We start from the raw sequence: 18,278 nt of genomic DNA, 5'->3' as shown, positions 1-18,278 counted from the left end.
CCAAATGCACATTTTTTTGAATACTTGGAAAGTAAAATACTTGGAAAGTAAAATAACAGACAATTTATAATTATATTATATTTCATCACTGAAAATAGATGCCTTTTGCTTTGAGGCTGTGGCCACATTATTTTTCTGTCCGACACCAATCTTCGTTGTTTTCCTGTGAGGTATTTTTGATCCCCATCTCTTGCTATGAACTGACAAAACAGCAGAATCCCCTTGACAATCTTGATTTCTCAAGGGAAATGGGAGAACACTATACACCATCCAAGATATTAAAATATTGTCAAGGCCGAACACTGATGAATACTCTGAGGAGATGGCCTGTGAGGCGCCGCCTTTCAACTTTTCCTCCTTTGTATGGTGGTCAGTAACATGCGGGAGACTGCGGAGGGGGTCATTTTTTAAATTGTGAACTGATGTGCTTTTACTCAATTCGGGAACCTCACAAGCCAAATTTGTAGTATCTTGCACGAATTGCAAGAGATGTTTGAATGTCGACGGTTGAAGTGGAAGCTCGTATTGAGCTTGCTAGAGACTGATTTGCCAAGCCTTCGATAGCTCAGTTGGTAGAGCGGAGGACTGTAGTGGTAAAACAGGCATCCTTAGGTCGCTGGTTCAAATCCGGCTCGAAGGACTTTTGCCAAATGCACATTTTATTGAATACTTGGAAAGTAAAATACTTGGAAAGTAAAATAACAGACAATTTATAATTATATTATATTTCATCACTGAAAATAGATGCCTTTTGCTTTGAGGCTGTGACCACGTTATTTTTCTGTCCAACACGAATCTTCATTGGTTTCCTGTGAGGTGTTTTGGATCCCCATCTCTTGCTATGAACTGGCAAAACAGCAGAATCCCCTTGACAATCTTGATTTCTCAAGAGAAATGAGAGAACACTATACACCATCCAAGATATTTAAATAATGTCAAGGCCCAACGCGGCTGAATACTCTGAGGAGATGGCCTGTGAGGTGCCGCCTTTCAACTTTTCCCCCTTAGTATGGTGGTCAGTAACATGCGGGCGACTGCGGAGGGGGACATTTTTTTAATTGGGAACTGATGTGCTTTTACTCAATTCGGGAACCTCACAAGCCAAATTTGTAGTATTTTGCACGAATTGCAAGAGATGTTTACAAGTCGACGGTTGAAGTGGAAGCTCGTATTGAGTTTGCTAGAGAACGATTTGCCAAGCCTTCGATAGCTCAGTTGGTAGAGCAGAGGACTGTAATGGTAAAACAGGTATCCTTAGGTGGCTGGTTCAAATCCGGCTCAAGGGACTTTTGCCAAATGCACATTTTATTGAATACTTGGAAAGTAAAATACTTGGAAAGTAAAATAACAGACAATTTATAATTATATTATATTTCATCACTGAAAATAGATGCCTTTTGCTTTGAGGCTGTGGCCACGTTATTTTTCTGTCCGACACCAATCTTCGTTGTTTTCCTGTGAGGTATTTTGGATCCCCATCTCTTGCTATGAACTGACAAAACAGCAGAATCCCCTTGACAATCTTGATTTCTCAAGGGAAATGGGAGAACACTATACACCATCCAAGATATTAAAATATTGTCAAGGCCGAACACTGATGAATACTCTGAGGAGATGGCCTGTGAGGCGCCGCCTTTCAACTTTTCCTCCTTTGTATGGTGGTCAGTAACATGCGGGAGACTGCGGAGGGGGTCATTTTTTAAATTGTGAACTGATGTGCTTTTACTCAATTCGGGAACGTCACAAGCCAAATTTGTAGTATTTTGCATGAATTGCAAGAGATGTTTACAAGTCGACGGTTGAAGTGGAAGCTCGTATTGAGTTTGCTAGAAAACGATTTGCCAAGCCTTCGATAGCTCAGTTGGTAGAGCGGCGGACTATAGTGGTAAAACAGGCATCCTTAGGTCGCTGGTTCAAATCCGGCTCGAAGGACTTTTGCCAAATGAACATTTTATTGAATACTTGGAAAGTAAAATACTTGGAAAGTAAAATAACAGACAATTTATAATTATATTATATTTCATCACTGAAAATAGATGCCTTTTGCTTTGAGGCTGTGGCCACGTTATTTTTCTGTCCGACACCAATCTTCGTTGTTTTCCTGTGAGGTATTTTGGATCCCCATCTCTTGCTATGAACTGACAAAACAGCAGAATCCCCTTGACAATCTTGATTTCTCAAGGGAAATGGGAGAACACTATACACCATCCAAGATATTAAAATATTGTCAAGGCCGAACACTGATGAATACTCTGAGGAGATGGCCTGTGAGGCGCCGCCTTTCAACTTTTCCTCCTTTGTATGGTGGTCAGTAACATGCGGGAGACTGCGGAGGGGGTCATTTTTTAAATTGTGAACTGATGTGCTTTTACTCAATTCGGGAACCTCACAAGCCAAATTTGTAGTATTTTGCACGAATTGCAAGAGATGTTTGGATGTCGACGGTTGAAGTGGAAGCTCGTATTGAGCTTGCTAGAGACTGATTTGCCAAGCCTTCGATAGCTCAGTTGGTAGAGCGGAGGACTGTAGTGGTAAAACAGGCATCCTTAGGTCGCTGGTTCAAATCCGGCTCGAAGGACTTTTGCCAAATGCACATTTTATTGAATACTTGGAAAGTAAAATACTTGGAAAGTAAAATAACAGACAATTTATAATTATATTATATTTCATCACTGAAAATAGATGCCTTTTGCTTTGAGGCTGTGACCACGTTATTTTTCTGTCCAACACGAATCTTCATTGGTTTCCTGTGAGGTGTTTTGGATCCCCATCTCTTGCTATGAACTGGCAAAACAGCAGAATCCCCTTGACAATCTTGATTTCTCAAGAGAAATGAGAGAACACTATACACCATCCAAGATATTAAAATATTGTCAAGGCCCAACGCGGCTGAATACTCTGAGGAGATGGCCTGTGAGGTGCCGCCTTTCAACTTTTCCCCCTGAGTATGGTGGTCAGTAACATGCGGGCGACTGCGGAGGGGGTCATTTTTTTAATTGGGAACTGATGTGCTTTTACTCAATTCGGGAACCTCACAAGCCAAATTTGTAGTATTTTGCACGAATTGCAAGAGATGTTTACAAGTCAACGGTTGAAGTGGAAGCTCGTATTGAGTTTGCTAGAGTTGTTTTGCCAAGCCTTCGAGTGCTCAGTTGGTAGAGCGGAGGACTGTAGTGGTAAAACAGGCGTCCTTAGGTCACTGGTTCAAATCCGGTTCGAAGGACTTTTGCCAAATGCACATTTTATTGAATACTTGGAAAGTAAAATACTTGGAAAGTAAAATAACAGACAATTTATAATTATATTATATTTCATCACTGAAAATAGATGCCTTTTGCTTTGAGGCTGTGACCACGTTATTTTTCTGTCCAACACGAATCTTCATTGGTTTCCTGTGAGGTGTTTTGGATCCCCATCTCTTGCTATGAACTGGCAAAACAGCAGAATCCCCTTGACAATCTTGATTTCTCAAGAGAAATGAGAGAACACTATACACCATCCAAGATATTAAAATATTGTCAAGGCCCAACGCAGCTGAATACTCTGAGGAGATGGCCTGTGAGGTGCCGCCTTTCAACTTTTCCCCCTTAGTATGGTGGTCAGTAACATGCGGGCGACTGCGGAGGGGGTCATTTTTTTAATTGGGAACTGATGTGCTTTTACTCAATTCGGGAACCTCACAAGCCAAATTTGTAGTATTTTGCACGAATTGCAAGAGATGTTTACAAGTCGACGGTTGAAGTGGAAGCTCGTATTGAGTTTGCTAGAGAACGATTTGCCAAGCCTTCGATAGCTCAGTTGGTAGAGCAGAGGACTGTAATGGTAAAACAGGTATCCTTAGGTGGCTGGTTCAAATCCGGCTCGAGGGACTTTTGCCAAATGCACATTTTATTGAATACTTGGAAAGTAAAATACTTGGAAAGTAAAATAACAGACAATTTATAATTATATTATATTTCATCACTGAAAATAGATGCCTTTTGCTTTGAGGCTGTGGCCACGTTATTTTTCTGTCCGACACCAATCTTCGTTGGTTTCCTGTGAGGTATTTTGGATCCCCATCTCTTGCTATGAACTGACAAAACAGCAGAATCCCCTTGACAATCTTGATTTCTCAAGGGAAATTGAGCTTGCTAGAGACTGATTTGCCAAGCCTTTGATAGCTCAGTTGGTAGAGAGGAGGACTATAGTGGTAAAACAGGCATCCTTAGGTCGCTGGTTCAAATCCGGCTCGAAGGACTTTTGCCAAATGCACATTTTATTGAATACTTGGAAAGTAAAATACTTGGAAAGTAAAATAACAGACAATTTATAATTATATTATATTTCATCACTGAAAATAGATGCCTTTTGCTTTGAGGCTGTGACCACCTTATTTTTCTGTCCAACACAAATCTTCATTGGTTTCCTGTGAGGTGTTTTGGATCCCCATCTCTTGCTATGAACTGGCAAAACAGCAGAATCCCCTTGACAATCTTGATTTCTCAAGGGAAATGAGAGAACACTATACACCATCCAAGATATTAAAATATTGTCAAGGCCCAACGCTGCTGAATACTCTGAGGAGATGGCCTGTGAGGTGCCGCCTTTCAACTTTTCCCCCTTAGTATGGTGGTCAGTAACATGCGGGAGACTGCGGAGGGGGTCATTTTTTTAATTGGGAACTGATGTGCTTTTACTCAATTCGGGAACCTCACAAGCCAAATTTGTAGTATTTTGCACGAATTGCAAGAGATGTTTACAAGTCGACGGTTGAAGTGGAAGCTCGTATTGAGCTTGCTAGAGACCGATTTGCCAAGCCTTTGATAGCTCAGTTGGTAGAGCGGAGGACTATAGTGGTAAAACAGGCATCCTTAGGTCGCTGGTTCAAATCCGGCTTGAAGGACTCTTGCCAAATGCACATTTTATTGAATACTTGGAAAGTAAAATACTTGGAAAGTAAAATAACAGACAATTTATAATTATATTATATTTCATCACTGAAAATAGATGCCTTTTGCTTTGAGGCTGTGGCCACGTTATTTTTCTGTCCAACACGAATCTTCATTGGTTTCCTGTCAGGTGTTTTGGATCCCCATCTCTTGCTATGAACTGGCAAAACAGCAGAATCCCCTTGACAATCTTGATTTCTCAAGGGAAATGAGAGAACACTATACACCATCCAAGATATTAAAATATTGTCAAGGCCCAACACGGCTGAATACTCTGAGGAGATGGCCTGTGAGGCGCCGCCTTTCAACTTTTCCCCCTTAGTATAGTGGTCATTAACATGCGGGAGACTGCGGAGGGGGTCATTTTTTTAATTGGGAACTGATGTGCTTTTACTCAATTCGGGAACCTCACAAGCCAAATTTGTAGTATTTTGCACGAATTGCAAGAGATGTTTACAAGTGGACGGTTGAAGTGGAAGCTCGTATTGAGTTTGCTAGAGAATGATTTGCCAAGCCTTCGATAGCTCGTCGCTGATTCAAATCCGGCTCAAAGGACTTTTGCCAAATGCACATTTTATTGAATACTTGGAAAGTAAAATACTTGGAAAGTAAAATAACAGACAATTTATAATTATATTATATTTCATCACTGAAAATAGATGCCTTTTGCTTTGAGGCTGTGGCCACATTATTTTTCTGTCCGACACCAATCTTCGTTGTTTTCCTGTGAGGTATTTTTGATCCCCATCTCTTGCTATGAACTGACAAAACAGCAGAATCCCCTTGACAATCTTGATTTCTCAAGGGAAATGGGAGAACACTATACACCATCCAAGATATTAAAATATTGTCAAGGCCGAACACTGATGAATACTCTGAGGAGATGGCCTGTGAGGCGCCGCCTTTCAACTTTTCCTCCTTTGTATGGTGGTCAGTAACATGCGGGAGACTGCGGAGGGGGTCATTTTTTAAATTGTGAACTGATGTGCTTTTACTCAATTCGGGAACGTCACAAGCCAAATTTGTAGTATTTTGCACGAATTGCAAGAGATGTTTACAAGTCGACGGTTGAAGTGGAAGCTCGTATTGAGTTTGCTAGAAAACGATTTGCCAAGCCTTCGATAGCTCAGTTGGTAGAGCGGAGGACTATAGTGGTAAAACAGGCATCCTTAGGTCGCTGGTTCAAATCCAGCTAGAAGGACTTTTGCCAAATGCACATTTTATTGAATACTTGGAAAGTAAAATACTTGGAAAGTAAAATAACAGACAATTTATAATTATATTATATTTCATCACTGAAAATAGATGCCTTTTGCTTTGAGGCTGTGGCCACGTTATTTTTCTGTCCGACACCAATCTTCGTTGTTTTCCTGTGAGGTATTTTGGATCCCCATCTCTTGCTATGAACTGACAAAACAGCAGAATCCCCTTGACAATCTTGATTTCTCAAGGGAAATGGGAGAACACTATACACCATCCAAGATATTAAAATATTGTCAAGGCCGAACACTGATGAATACTCTGAGGAGATGGCCTGTGAGGCGCCGCCTTTCAACTTTTCCTCCTTTGTATGGTGGTCAGTAACATGCGGGAGACTGCGGAGGGGGTCATTTTTTAAATTGTGAACTGATGTGCTTTTACTCAATTCGGGAACCTCACAAGCCAAATTTGTAGTATTTTGCACGAATTGCAAGAGATGTTTGAATGTCGACGGTTGAAGTGGAAGCTCGTATTGAGCTTGCTAGAGACTGATTTGCCAAGCCTTCGATAGCTCAGTTGGTAGAGCGGAGGACTGTAGTGGTAAAACAGGCATCCTTAGGTCGCTGGTTCAAATCCGGCTCGAAGGACTTTTGCCAAATGCACATTTTATTGAATACTTGGAAAGTAAAATACTTGGAAAGTAAAATAACAGACAATTTATAATTATATTATATTTCATCACTGAAAATAGATGCCTTTTGCTTTGAGGCTGTGACCACGTTATTTTTCTGTCCAACACGAATCTTCATTGGTTTCCTGTGAGGTGTTTTGGATCCCCATCTCTTGCTATGAACTGGCAAAACAGCAGAATCCCCTTGACAATCTTGATTTCTCAAGGGAAATGAGAGAACACTATACACCATCCAAGATATTAAAATATTGTCAAGGCCCAACGCTGCTGAATACTCTGAGGAGATGGCCTGTGAGGTGCCGCCTTTCAACTTTTCCCCCTTAGTATGGTGGTCAGTAACATGCGGGAGACTGCGGAGGGGGTCATTTTTTTAATTGGGAACTGATGTGCTTTTACTCAATTCGGGAACCTCACAAGCCAAATTTATAGTATTTTGCACGAATTGCAAGAGATGTTTACAAGTCGACGGTTGAAGTGGAAGCTCGTATTGCGTTTGCTAGAGTTAATATGCCAAGCCTTCGATAGCTCAGTTGGTAGAGGGGAGGACTGTAGTGGTAAAACAGGCATCCTTAGGTCGCTGGTTCAAATCCGGCTCGAAGGACTCTTGCCAAATGCACATTTTATTGAATACTTGGAAAGTAAAATACTTGGAAAGTAAAATAACAGACAATTTATAATTATATTATATTTCATCACTGAAAATAGATGCCTTTTGCTTTGAGGCTGTGGCCACGTTATTTTTCTGTCCAACATGAATCTTCATTGGTTTCCTGTCAGGTGTTTTGGATCCCCATCTCTTGCTATGAACTGGCAAAACAGCAGAATCCCCTTGACAATCTTGATTTCTCAAGGGAAATGAGAGACCACTATACACCATCCAAGATATTAAAATATTGTCAAGGCCCAACACGGCTGAATACTCTGAGGAGATGGCCTGTGAGGCGCCGCCTTTCAACTTTTCCCCCTTAGTATAGTGGTCATTAACATGCGGGAGACTGCGGAGGGGGTCATTTTTTTAATTGGGAACTGATGTGCTTTTACTCAATTCGGGAACCTCACAAGCCAAATTTGTAGTATTTTGCACGAATTGCAAGAGATGTTTACAAGTGGACGGTTGAAGTGGAAGCTCGTATTGAGTTTGCTAGAGAATGATTTGCCAAGCCTTCGATAGCTCGTCGCTGATTCAAATCCGGCTCAAAGGACTTTTGCCAAATGCACATTTTATTGAATACTTGGAAAGTAAAATACTTGGAAAGTAAAATAACAGACAATTTATAATTATATTATATTTCATCACTGAAAATAGATGCCTTTTGCTTTGAGGCTGTGGCCACATTATTTTTCTGTCCGACACCAATCTTCGTTGTTTTCCTGTGAGGTATTTTGGATCCCCATCTCTTGCTATGAACTGACAAAACAGCAGAATCCCCTTGACAATCTTGATTTCTCAAGGGAAATGGGAGAACACTATACACCATCCAAGATATTAAAATATTGTCAAGGCCGAACACTGATGAATACTCTGAGGAGATGGCCTGTGAGGCGCCGCCTTTCAACTTTTCCTCCTTTGTATGGTGGTCAGTAACATGCGGGAGATTGCGGAGGGGGTCATTTTTTAAATTGTGAACTGATGTGCTTTTACTCAATTCGGGAACGTCACAAGCCAAATTTGTAGTATTTTGCACGAATTGCAAGAGATGTTTACAAGTCGACGGTTGAAGAGGAAGCTCGTATTGAGTTTGCTAGAGAACGATTTGCCAAGCCTTCGATAGCTCAGTTGGTAGAGCGGAGGACTATAGTGGTAAAACAGGCATCCTTAGGTCGCTGGTTCAAATCCGGCTCGAAGGACTTTTGCCAAATGCACATTTTATTGAATACTTGGAAAGTAAAATACTTGGAAAGTAAAATAACAGACAATTTATAATTATATTATATTTCATCACTGAAAATAGATGCCTTTTGCTTTGAGGCTGTGGCCACGTTATTTTTCTGTCCGACACCAATCTTCGTTGTTTTCCTGTGAGGTATTTTGGATCCCCATCTCTTGCTATGAACTGACAAAACAGCAGAATCCCCTTGACAATCTTGATTTCTCAAGGGAAATGGGAGAACACTATACACCATCCAAGATATTAAAATATTGTCAAGGCCGAACACTGATGAATACTCTGAGGAGATGGCCTGTGAGGCGCCGCCTTTCAACTTTTCCTCCTTTGTATGGTGGTCAGTAACATGCGGGAGACTGCGGAGGGGGTCATTTTTTAAATTGTGAACTGATGTGCTTTTACTCAATTCGGGAACCTCACAAGCCAAATTTGTAGTATTTTGCACGAATTGCAAGAGATGTTTGAATGTCGACGGTTGAAGTGGAAGCTCGTATTGAGCTTGCTAGAGACTGATTTGCCAAGCCTTCGATAGCTCAGTTGGTAGAGCGGAGGACTGTAGTGGTAAAACAGGCATCCTTAGGTCGCTGGTTCAAATCCGGCTCGAAGGACTTTTGCCAAATGCACATTTTATTGAATACTTGGAAAGTAAAATACTTGGAAAGTAAAATAACAGACAATTTATAATTATATTATATTTCATCACTGAAAATAGATGCCTTTTGCTTTGAGGCTGTGGCCACGTTATTTTTCTGTCCAACACGAATCTTCATTGGTTTCCTGTCAGGTGTTTTGGATCCCCATCTCTTGCTATGAACTGGCAAAACAGCAGAATCCCCTTGACAATCTTGATTTCTCAAGGGAAATGAGAGAACACTATACACCATCCAAGATATTAAAATATTGTCAAGGCCGAACACTGATGAATACTCTGAGGAGATGGCCTGTGAGGCGCCGCCTTTCAACTTTTCCTCCTTTGTATGGTGGTCAGTAACATGCGGGAGACTGCGGAGGGGGTCATTTTTTTAATTGTGAACTGATGTGCTTTTACTCAATTCGGGAACCTCACAAGCCAAATTTGTAGTATTTTGCACGAATTGCAAGAGATGTTTGAATGTCGACGGTTGAAGTGGAAGCTCGTATTGAGCTTGCTAGAGACTGATTTGCCAAGCCTTTGATAGCTCAGTTGGTATAGCAGAGGACTATAGTGGTAAAACAGGCATCCTTAGGTTGCTGGTTCAAATCCGGCTCGAAGGACTTTTGCCAAATGCACATTTTATTGAATACTTGGAAAGTAAAATACTTGGAAAGTAAAATAACAGACAATTTATAATTATATTATATTTCATCACTGAAAATAGATGCCTTTTGCTTTGAGGCTGTGACCACCTTATTTTTCTGTCCAACACAAATCTTCATTGGGTTCCTGTGAGGTGTTTTGGATCCCCATCTCTTGCTATGAACTGGCAAAACAGCAGAATCCCCTTGACAATCTTGATTTCTCAAGGGAAATGGGAGAACACTATACACCATCCAAGATATTAAAATATTGTCAAGGCCGAACACTGATGAATACTCTGAAGAGATGGCCTGTGAGGCGCCGCCTTTCAACTTTTCCTCCTTTGTATGGTGGTCAGTAACATGCAGGAGACTGCGGAGGGGGTCATTTTTTAAATTGTGAACTGATGTGCTTTTACTCAATTCGGGAACCTCACAAGCCAAATTTGTAGTATTTTGCACGAATTGCAAGAGATGTTTGAATGTCGACGGTTGAAGTGGAAGCTCGTATTGAGCTTGCTAGAGACTGATTTGCCAAGCCTTTGATAGCTCAGTTGGTAGAGCGGAGGACTATAGTGGTAAAACAGGCATCCTTAGGTCGCTGGTTCAAATCCGGCTCGAAGGACTTTTGCCAAATGCACATTTTATTGAATACTTGGAAAGTAAAATACTTGGAAAGTAAAATAACAGACAATTCATAATTATATTATATTTCATCACTGAAAATAGATGCCTTTTGCTTTGAGGCTGTGACCACCTTATTTTTCTGTCCAACACAAATCTTCATTGGTTTCCTGTGAGGTGTTTTGGATCCCCATCTCTTGCTATGAACTGGCAAAACAGCAGAATCCCCTTGACAATCTTGATTTCTCAAGGGAAATGAGAGAACACTATACACCATCCAAGATATTAAAATATTGTCAAGGCCCAACGCGGCTGAATACTCTGAGGAGATGGCCTGTGAGGTGCCGCCTTTCAACTTTTCCCCCTTAGTATGGTGGTCAGTAACATGCGGGAGACTGCGGAGGGGGTCATTTTTTTAATTGAGAACTGATGTGCTTTTACTCAATTCGGGAACCTCACAAGCCAAATTTGTAGTATTTTGCACGAATTGCAAGAGATGTTTACAAGTCGACGGTTGAAGTGGAAGCTCGTATTGAGTTTGCTAGTGTTGATATACCAAGCCTTCGATAGCTCAGTTGGTAGAGGGGAGGACTGTAGTGGTAAAACAGGCATCCTTAGGTCGCTGGTTCAAATCCGGCTCGAAGGACTCTTGCCAAATGCACATTTTATTGAATACTTGGAAAGTAAAATACTTGGAAAGTAAAATAACAGACAATTTATAATTATATTATATTTCATCACTGAAAATAGATGCCTTTTGCTTTGAGGCTGTGGCCACGTTATTTTTCTGTCCAACACGAATCTTCATTGGTTTCCTGTCAGGTGTTTTGGATCCCCATCTCTTGCTATGAACTGGCAAAACAGAAGAATCCCCTTGACAATCTTGATTTCTCAAGGGAAATGAGAGAACACTATACACCATCCAAGATATTAAAATATTGTCAAGGCCCAACACGGCTGAATACTCTGAGGAGATGGCCTGTGAGGCGCCGCCTTTCAACTTTTCCCCCTTAGTATGGTGGTCATTAACATGCGGGAGACTGCGGAGGGGGTCATTTTTTTAATTTTTTTGAACTGGCAAAACAGAAGAATCCCCTTGACAATCTTGATTTCTCAAGGGAAATGAGAGAACACTATACACCATCCAAGATATTAAAATATTGTCAAGGCCCAACACGGCTGAATACTCTGAGGAGATGGCCTGTGAGGCGCCGCCTTTCAACTTTTCCCCCTTAGTATGGTGGTCATTAACATGCGGGAGACTGCGGAGGGGGTCATTTTTTTAATTGGGAACTGATGTGCTTTTACTCAATTCGGGAACCTCACAAGCCAAATTTGTAGTATTTTGCACGAATTGCAAGAGATGTTTACAAGTCGACGGTTGAAGTGGAAGCTTGTATTGAGTTTGCTAGAGAATGATTTGCCAAGCCTTCGAAAGCTCAGTTGGTAGAGCGGAGGACTGTAGTGGTAAAACAGGCATCCTTAGGTCGCTGGTTCAAATCCGGCTCGAAGGACTTTTGCCAAATGCAAATTTTATTGAATACTTGGAAAGTAAAATACTTGGAAAATAAAATAACAGACAATTTATAATTATATTATATTTCATCACTGAAAATAGATGCCTTTTGCTTTGAGGCTGTGGCCACGTTATGTTTCTGTCCAACACCAATCTTCATTGGTTTCCTGTGAGGTGTTTCAGATCCCCATCTCTTGCTATGAACTGGCAAAACAGCAGAATCCCCTTGACAATCTTGATTTCTCAAGGGAAATGAGAGAACAGTATACACCATCCAAGATATTAAAATATTGTCAAGGCCCAACACGGCTGAATACTCTGAGGAGATGGCCTGTGAGGCGCCGCCTTTCAACTTTTCCCCCTTAGTATGGTGGTCAGTAACATGCGGGAGACTGCGGAGGGGGTCATTTTTTTCATTGGGAACTGATGTGCTTTTACTCAATTCGGGAAAGTCACAAGCCAAATTTGTAGTATTTTGCACAAATTGCAAGAGATGTTTACAAGTCGACGGTTGAAGTGGAAGCTCGTATTGAGTTTGCTAGAGGAAGATTTGCCCAGCCTTCGATAGCTCAGTTGGTAGAGCAGAGGACTGTAATGGTAAAACAGGCATCCTTAGGTGGCTGGTTCAAATCCGGCTCGAGGGACTTTTGCCAAATGCACATTTTATTGAATACTTGGAAAGTAAAATACTTGGAAAGTAAAATAACAGACAATTTATAATTATATTATATTTCATCACTGAAAATAGATGCCTTTTGCTTTGAGGCTGTGGCCACGTTATTTTTCTGTCCGACACCAATCTTCGTTGGTTTCCTGTGAGGTATTTTGGATCCCCATCTCTTGCTATGAACTGACAAAACAGCAGAATCCCCTTGACAATCTTGATTTCTCAAGGGAAATGGGAGAACACTATACACCATCCAAGATATTAAAATATTGTCAAGGCCGAACACTGATGAATACTCTGAGGAGATGGCCTGTGAGGCGCCGCCTTTCAACTTTTCCTCCTTTGTATGGTGGTCAGTAACATGCGGGAGACTGCGGAGGGGGTCATTTTTTTAATTGTGAACTGATGTGCTTTTACTCAATTCGGGAACCTCACAAGCCAAATTTGTAGTATTTTGCACGAATTGCAAGAGATGTTTGAATGTCGACGGTTGAAGTGGAAGCTCGTATTGAGCTTGCTAGAGACTGATTTGCCAAGCCTTTGATAGCTCAGTTGGTAGAGCGGAGGACTATAGTGGTAAAACAGGCATCCTTAGGTCGCTGGTTCAAATCCGGCTCGAAGGACTTTTGCCAAATGCACATTTTATTGAATACTTGGAAAGTAAAATACTTGGAAAGTAAAATAACAGACAATTTATAATTATATTATATTTCATCACTGAAAATAGATGCCTTTTGCTTTGAGGCTGTGACCACCTTATTTTTCTGTCCAACACAAATCTTCATTGGTTTCCTGTGAGGTGTTTTGGATCCCCATCTCTTGCTATGAACTGGCAAAACAGCAGAATCCCCTTGACAATCTTGATTTCTCAAGGGAAATGAGAGAACACTATACACCATCCAAGATATTAAAATATTGTCAAGGCCCAACGCGGCTGAATACTCTGAGGAGATGGCCTGTGAGGTGCCGCCTTTCAACTTTTCCCCCTTAGTATGGTGGTCAGTAACATGCGGGAGACTGCGGAGGGGGTCATTTTTTTAATTGGGAACTGATGTGCTTTTACTCAATTCGGGAACCTCACAAGCCAAATTTGTAGTATTTTGCACGAATTGCAAGAGATGTTTACAAGTCGACGGTTGAAGTGGAAGCTCGTATTGAGTTTGCTAGAGTTGATATGCCAAGCCTTCGATAGCTCAGTTGGTAGAGGGGAGGACTGTAGTGGTAAAACAGGCATCCTTAGGTCGCTGGTTCAAATCCGGCTCGAAGGACTCTTGCCAAATGCACATTTTATTGAATACTTGGAAAGTAAAATACTTGGAAAGTAAAATAACAGACAATTTATAATTATATTATATTTCATCACTGAAAATAGATGCCTTTTGCTTTGAGGCTGTGGCCACGTTATTTTTCTGTCCAACACGAATCTTCATTGGTTTCCTGTCAGGTGTTTTGGATCCCCATCTCTTGCTATGAACTGGCAAAACAGCAGAATCCCCTTGACAATCTTGATTTCTCAAGGGAAATGAGAGAACACTATACACCATCCAAGATATTAAAATATTGTCAAGGCCCAACACGGCTGAATACTCTGAGGAGATGGCCTGTGAGGCGCCGCCTTTCAACTTTTCCCCCTTAGTATGGTGGTCATTAACATGCGGGAGACTGCGGAGGGGGTCATTTTTTTAATTGGGAACTGATGTGCTTTTACTTAATTCGGGAACCTCACAAGCCAAATTTGTAGTATTTTGCACGAATTGCAAGAGATGTTTACAAGTCGACGGTTGAAGTGGAAGCTCGTATTGAGTTTGCTAGAGAATGATTTGCCAAGCCTTCGAAAGCTCAGTTGGTAGAGCGGAGGACTGTAGTGGTAAAACAGGCATCCTTAGGTCGCTGGTTCAAATCCGGCTCGAAGGACTTTTGCCAAATGCAAATTTTATTGAATACTTGGAAAGTAAAATACTTGGAAAATAAAATAACAGACAATTTATAATTATATTATATTTCATCACTGAAAATAGATGCCTTTTGCTTTGAGGCTGTGGCCACGTTATGTTTCTGTCCAACACCAATCTTCATTGGTTTCCTGTGAGGTGTTTCAGATCCCCATCTCTTGCTATGAACTGGCAAAACAGCAGAATCCCCTTGACAATCTTGATTTCTCAAGGGAAATGAGAGAACAGTATACACCATCCAAGATATTAAAATATTGTCAAGGCCCAACACGGCTGAATACTCTGAGGAGATGGCCTGTGAGGCGCCGCCTTTCAACTTTTCCCCCTTAGTATGGTGGTCAGTAACATGCGGGAGACTGCGGAGGGGGTCATTTTTTTCATTGGGAACTGATGTGCTTTTACTCAATTCGGGAACGTCACAAGCCAAATTTGTAGTATTTTGCACGAATTGCAAGAGATGTTTACAAGTCGACGGTTGAAGTGGAAGCTCGTATTGAGTTTGCTAGAGAACGATTTGCCAAGCCTTCGATAGCTCAGTTGGTAGAGCAGAGGACTGTAATGGTAAAACAGGCATCCTTAGGTGGCTGGTTCAAATCCGGCTCGAGGGACTTTTGCCAAATGCACATTTTATTGAATACTTGGAAAGTAAAATACTTGGAAAGTAAAATAACAGACAATTTATAATTATATTATATTTCATCACTGAAAATAGATGCCTTTTGCTTTGAGGCTGTGGCCACGTTATTTTTCTGTCCGACACCAATCTTCGTTGGTTTCCTGTGAGGTATTTTGGATCCCCATCTCTTGCTATGAACTGACAAAACAGCAGAATCCCCTTGACAATCTTGATTTCTCAAGGGAAATGGGAGAACACTATACACCATCCAAGATATTAAAATATTGGCAAGGCCGAACACTGATGAATACTCTGAGGAGATGGCCTGTGAGGCGCCGCCTTTCAACTTTTCCTCCTTTGTATGGTGGTCAGTAACATGCGGGAGACTGCGGAGGGGGTCATTTTTTTAATTGTGAACTGATGTGCTTTTACTCAATTCGGGAACCTCACAAGCCAAATTTGTAGTATTTTGCACGAATTGCAAGAGATGTTTGAATGTCGACGGTTGAAGTGGAAGCTCGTATTGAGCTTGCTAGAGACTGATTTGCCAAGCCTTTGATAGCTCAGTTGGTAGAGCGGAGGACTATAGTGGTAAAACAGGCATCCTTAGGTCGCTGGTTCAAATCCGGCTCGAAGGACTTTTGCCAAATGCACATTTTATTGAATACTTGGAAAGTAAAATACTTGGAAAGTAAAATAACAGACAATTTATAATTATATTATATTTCATCACTGAAAATAGATGCCTTTTGCTTTGAGGCTGTGACCACCTTATTTTTCTGTCCAACACAAATCTTCATTGGTTTCCTATGAGGTGTTTTGGATCCCCATCTCTTGCTATGAACTGGCAAAACAGCAGAATCCCCTTGACAAATTTGATTTCTCAAGGGAAATGAGAGAACACTATACACCATCCAAGATATTAAAATATTGTCAAGGCCCAACGCGGCTGAATACTCTGAGGAGATGGCCTGTGAGGTGCCGCCTTTCAACTTTTCCCCCTTAGTATGGTGGTCAGTAACATGCGGGAGACTGCGGAGGGGGTCATTTTTTTAATTGGGAACTGATGTGCTTTTACTCAATTCGGGAACCTCACAAGCCAAATTTGTAGTATTTTGCACGAATTGCAAGAGATGTTTACAAGTCGACGGTTGAAGTGGAAGCTCGTATTGAGTTTGCTAGAGTTGATATGCCAAGCCTTCGATAGCTCAGTTGGTAGAGGGGAGGACTGTAGTGGTAAAACAGGCATCCTTAGGTTGCTGGTTCAAATCCGGCTCGAAGGACTCTTGCCAAATGCACATTTTATTGAATACTTGGAAAGTAAAATACTTGGAAAGTAAAATAACAGACAATTTATAATTATATTATATTTCATCACTGAAAATAGATGCCTTTTGCTTTGAGGCTGTGGCCACGTTATTTTTCTGTCCAACACGAATCTTCATTGGTTTCCTGTCAGGTGTTTTGGATCCCCATCTCTTGCTATGAACTGGCAAAACAGCAGAATCCCCTTGACAATCTTGATTTCTCAAGGGAAATGAGAGAACACTATACACCATCCAAGATATTAAAATATTGTCAAGGCCCAACACGGCTGAATACTCTGAGGAGATGGCCTGTGAGGCGCCGCCTTTCAACTTTTCCCCCTTAGTATGGTGGTCATTAACATGCGGGAGACTGCGGAGGGGGTCATTTTTTTAATTGGGAACTGATGTGCTTTTACTTAATTCGGGAACCTCACAAGCCAAATTTGTAGTATTTTGCACGAATTGCAAGAGATGTTTGAATGTCGACGGTTGAAGTGGAAGCTCGTATTGAGCTTGCTAGAGACTGATTTGCCAAGCCTTTGATAGCTCAGTTGGTAGAGCGGAGGACTATAGTGGTAAAACAGGCATCCTTAGGTCGCTGGTTCAAATCCGGCTCGATGGACTTTTGCCAAATGCACATTTTATTGAATACTTGGAAAGTAAAATACTTGGAAAGTAAAATAACAGACAATTTATAATTATATTATATTTCATCACTGAAAATAGATGCCTTTTGCTTTGAGGCTGTTACCACCTTATTTTTCTGTCCAACACAAATCTTCATTGGTTTCCTGTGAGGTGTTTTGGATCCCCATCTCTTGCTATGAACTGGCAAAACAGCAGAATCCCCTTGACAATCTTGATTTCTCAAGGGAAATGAGAGAACACTATACACCATCCAAGATATTAAAATATTGTCAAGGCCGAACACTGATGAATACTCTGAGGAGATGGCCTGTGAGGCGCCGCCTTTCAACTTTTCCTCCTTTGTATGGTGGTCAGTAACATGCGGGAGACTGCGGAGGGGGTCATTTTTTTCATTGGGAACTGATGTGCTTTTACTCAATTCGGGAACGTCACAAGCCAAATTTGTAGTATTTTGCACGAATTGCAAGAGATGTTTACAAGTCGACGGTTGAAGTGGAAGCTCGTATTGAGTTTGCTAGAGAACGATTTGCCAAGCCTTCGATAGCTCAGTTGGTAGAGCAGAGGACTGTAATGGTAAAACAGGCATCCTTAGGTGGCTGGTTCAAATCCGGCTCGAGGGACTTTTGCCAAATGCACATTTTATTGAATACTTGGAAAGTAAAATACTTGGAAAGTAAAATAACAGACAATTTATAATTATATTATATTTCATCACTGAAAATAGATGCCTTTTGCTTTGAGGCTGTGGCCACGTTATTTTTCTGTCCGACACCAATCTTCGTTGGTTTCCTGTGAGGTATTTTGGATCCCCATCTCTTGCTATGAACTGACAAAACAGCAGAATCCCCTTGACAATCTTGATTTCTCAAGGGAAATGGGAGAACACTATACACCATCCAAGATATTAAAATATTGTCAAGGCCGAACACTGATGAATACTCTGAGGAGATGGCCTGTGAGGCGCC

The 18,278-nt window shown here is 41.2% G+C and overlaps 14 non-coding genes across 14 annotated transcripts; all 14 read left to right on the top strand.

Moving 5' to 3' along the window:
* Positions 1 to 554: 554 nt before the first annotated feature.
* TRNAY-GUA (transfer RNA tyrosine (anticodon GUA)) lies at positions 555 to 640 on the top strand. The gene is given in 2 exon segments: positions 555 to 591; positions 605 to 640. It is a non-coding gene; the product is annotated as a tRNA-Tyr (tRNA).
* Positions 641 to 1,846: 1,206 nt separating this feature from the next.
* On the top strand, positions 1,847 to 1,932 carry TRNAY-AUA (transfer RNA tyrosine (anticodon AUA)). The gene is given in 2 exon segments: positions 1,847 to 1,883; positions 1,897 to 1,932. It is a non-coding gene; the product is annotated as a tRNA-Tyr (tRNA).
* A 560-nt stretch (positions 1,933 to 2,492) lies between these two features.
* TRNAY-GUA (transfer RNA tyrosine (anticodon GUA)) lies at positions 2,493 to 2,578 on the top strand. The gene is given in 2 exon segments: positions 2,493 to 2,529; positions 2,543 to 2,578. It is a non-coding gene; the product is annotated as a tRNA-Tyr (tRNA).
* Positions 2,579 to 4,153: 1,575 nt separating this feature from the next.
* TRNAY-AUA (transfer RNA tyrosine (anticodon AUA)) lies at positions 4,154 to 4,239 on the top strand. Its single transcript is given in 2 exon segments — positions 4,154 to 4,190; positions 4,204 to 4,239. It is a non-coding gene; the product is annotated as a tRNA-Tyr (tRNA).
* Positions 4,240 to 4,799: 560 nt separating this feature from the next.
* On the top strand, positions 4,800 to 4,885 carry TRNAY-AUA (transfer RNA tyrosine (anticodon AUA)). Its single transcript is given in 2 exon segments — positions 4,800 to 4,836; positions 4,850 to 4,885. It is a non-coding gene; the product is annotated as a tRNA-Tyr (tRNA).
* A 1,161-nt stretch (positions 4,886 to 6,046) lies between these two features.
* On the top strand, positions 6,047 to 6,132 carry TRNAY-AUA (transfer RNA tyrosine (anticodon AUA)). The gene is given in 2 exon segments: positions 6,047 to 6,083; positions 6,097 to 6,132. It is a non-coding gene; the product is annotated as a tRNA-Tyr (tRNA).
* A 560-nt stretch (positions 6,133 to 6,692) lies between these two features.
* TRNAY-GUA (transfer RNA tyrosine (anticodon GUA)) lies at positions 6,693 to 6,778 on the top strand. Its single transcript is given in 2 exon segments — positions 6,693 to 6,729; positions 6,743 to 6,778. It is a non-coding gene; the product is annotated as a tRNA-Tyr (tRNA).
* A 1,806-nt stretch (positions 6,779 to 8,584) lies between these two features.
* TRNAY-AUA (transfer RNA tyrosine (anticodon AUA)) lies at positions 8,585 to 8,670 on the top strand. Its single transcript is given in 2 exon segments — positions 8,585 to 8,621; positions 8,635 to 8,670. It is a non-coding gene; the product is annotated as a tRNA-Tyr (tRNA).
* Positions 8,671 to 9,230: 560 nt separating this feature from the next.
* On the top strand, positions 9,231 to 9,316 carry TRNAY-GUA (transfer RNA tyrosine (anticodon GUA)). The gene is given in 2 exon segments: positions 9,231 to 9,267; positions 9,281 to 9,316. It is a non-coding gene; the product is annotated as a tRNA-Tyr (tRNA).
* A 560-nt stretch (positions 9,317 to 9,876) lies between these two features.
* On the top strand, positions 9,877 to 9,962 carry TRNAY-AUA (transfer RNA tyrosine (anticodon AUA)). The gene is given in 2 exon segments: positions 9,877 to 9,913; positions 9,927 to 9,962. It is a non-coding gene; the product is annotated as a tRNA-Tyr (tRNA).
* Positions 9,963 to 10,522: 560 nt separating this feature from the next.
* Positions 10,523 to 10,608, top strand: TRNAY-AUA (transfer RNA tyrosine (anticodon AUA)). The gene is given in 2 exon segments: positions 10,523 to 10,559; positions 10,573 to 10,608. It is a non-coding gene; the product is annotated as a tRNA-Tyr (tRNA).
* Positions 10,609 to 13,327: 2,719 nt separating this feature from the next.
* On the top strand, positions 13,328 to 13,413 carry TRNAY-AUA (transfer RNA tyrosine (anticodon AUA)). Its single transcript is given in 2 exon segments — positions 13,328 to 13,364; positions 13,378 to 13,413. It is a non-coding gene; the product is annotated as a tRNA-Tyr (tRNA).
* Positions 13,414 to 15,910: 2,497 nt separating this feature from the next.
* TRNAY-AUA (transfer RNA tyrosine (anticodon AUA)) lies at positions 15,911 to 15,996 on the top strand. The gene is given in 2 exon segments: positions 15,911 to 15,947; positions 15,961 to 15,996. It is a non-coding gene; the product is annotated as a tRNA-Tyr (tRNA).
* A 1,205-nt stretch (positions 15,997 to 17,201) lies between these two features.
* Positions 17,202 to 17,287, top strand: TRNAY-AUA (transfer RNA tyrosine (anticodon AUA)). Its single transcript is given in 2 exon segments — positions 17,202 to 17,238; positions 17,252 to 17,287. It is a non-coding gene; the product is annotated as a tRNA-Tyr (tRNA).
* The last annotated feature ends 991 nt before the right edge of the window (positions 17,288 to 18,278 follow it).

This window comes from Ambystoma mexicanum, chromosome 1p (assembly GCF_040938575.1).
Source record: "Ambystoma mexicanum isolate Mex_15411 chromosome 1p, UKY_AmexF1_1, whole genome shotgun sequence".
Lineage (NCBI taxonomy): Eukaryota > Metazoa > Chordata > Amphibia > Caudata > Ambystomatidae > Ambystoma > Ambystoma mexicanum.
Note: the sequence above shows the minus strand (reverse complement) of the source record. Positions and strands in the feature narration are given on the sequence as shown.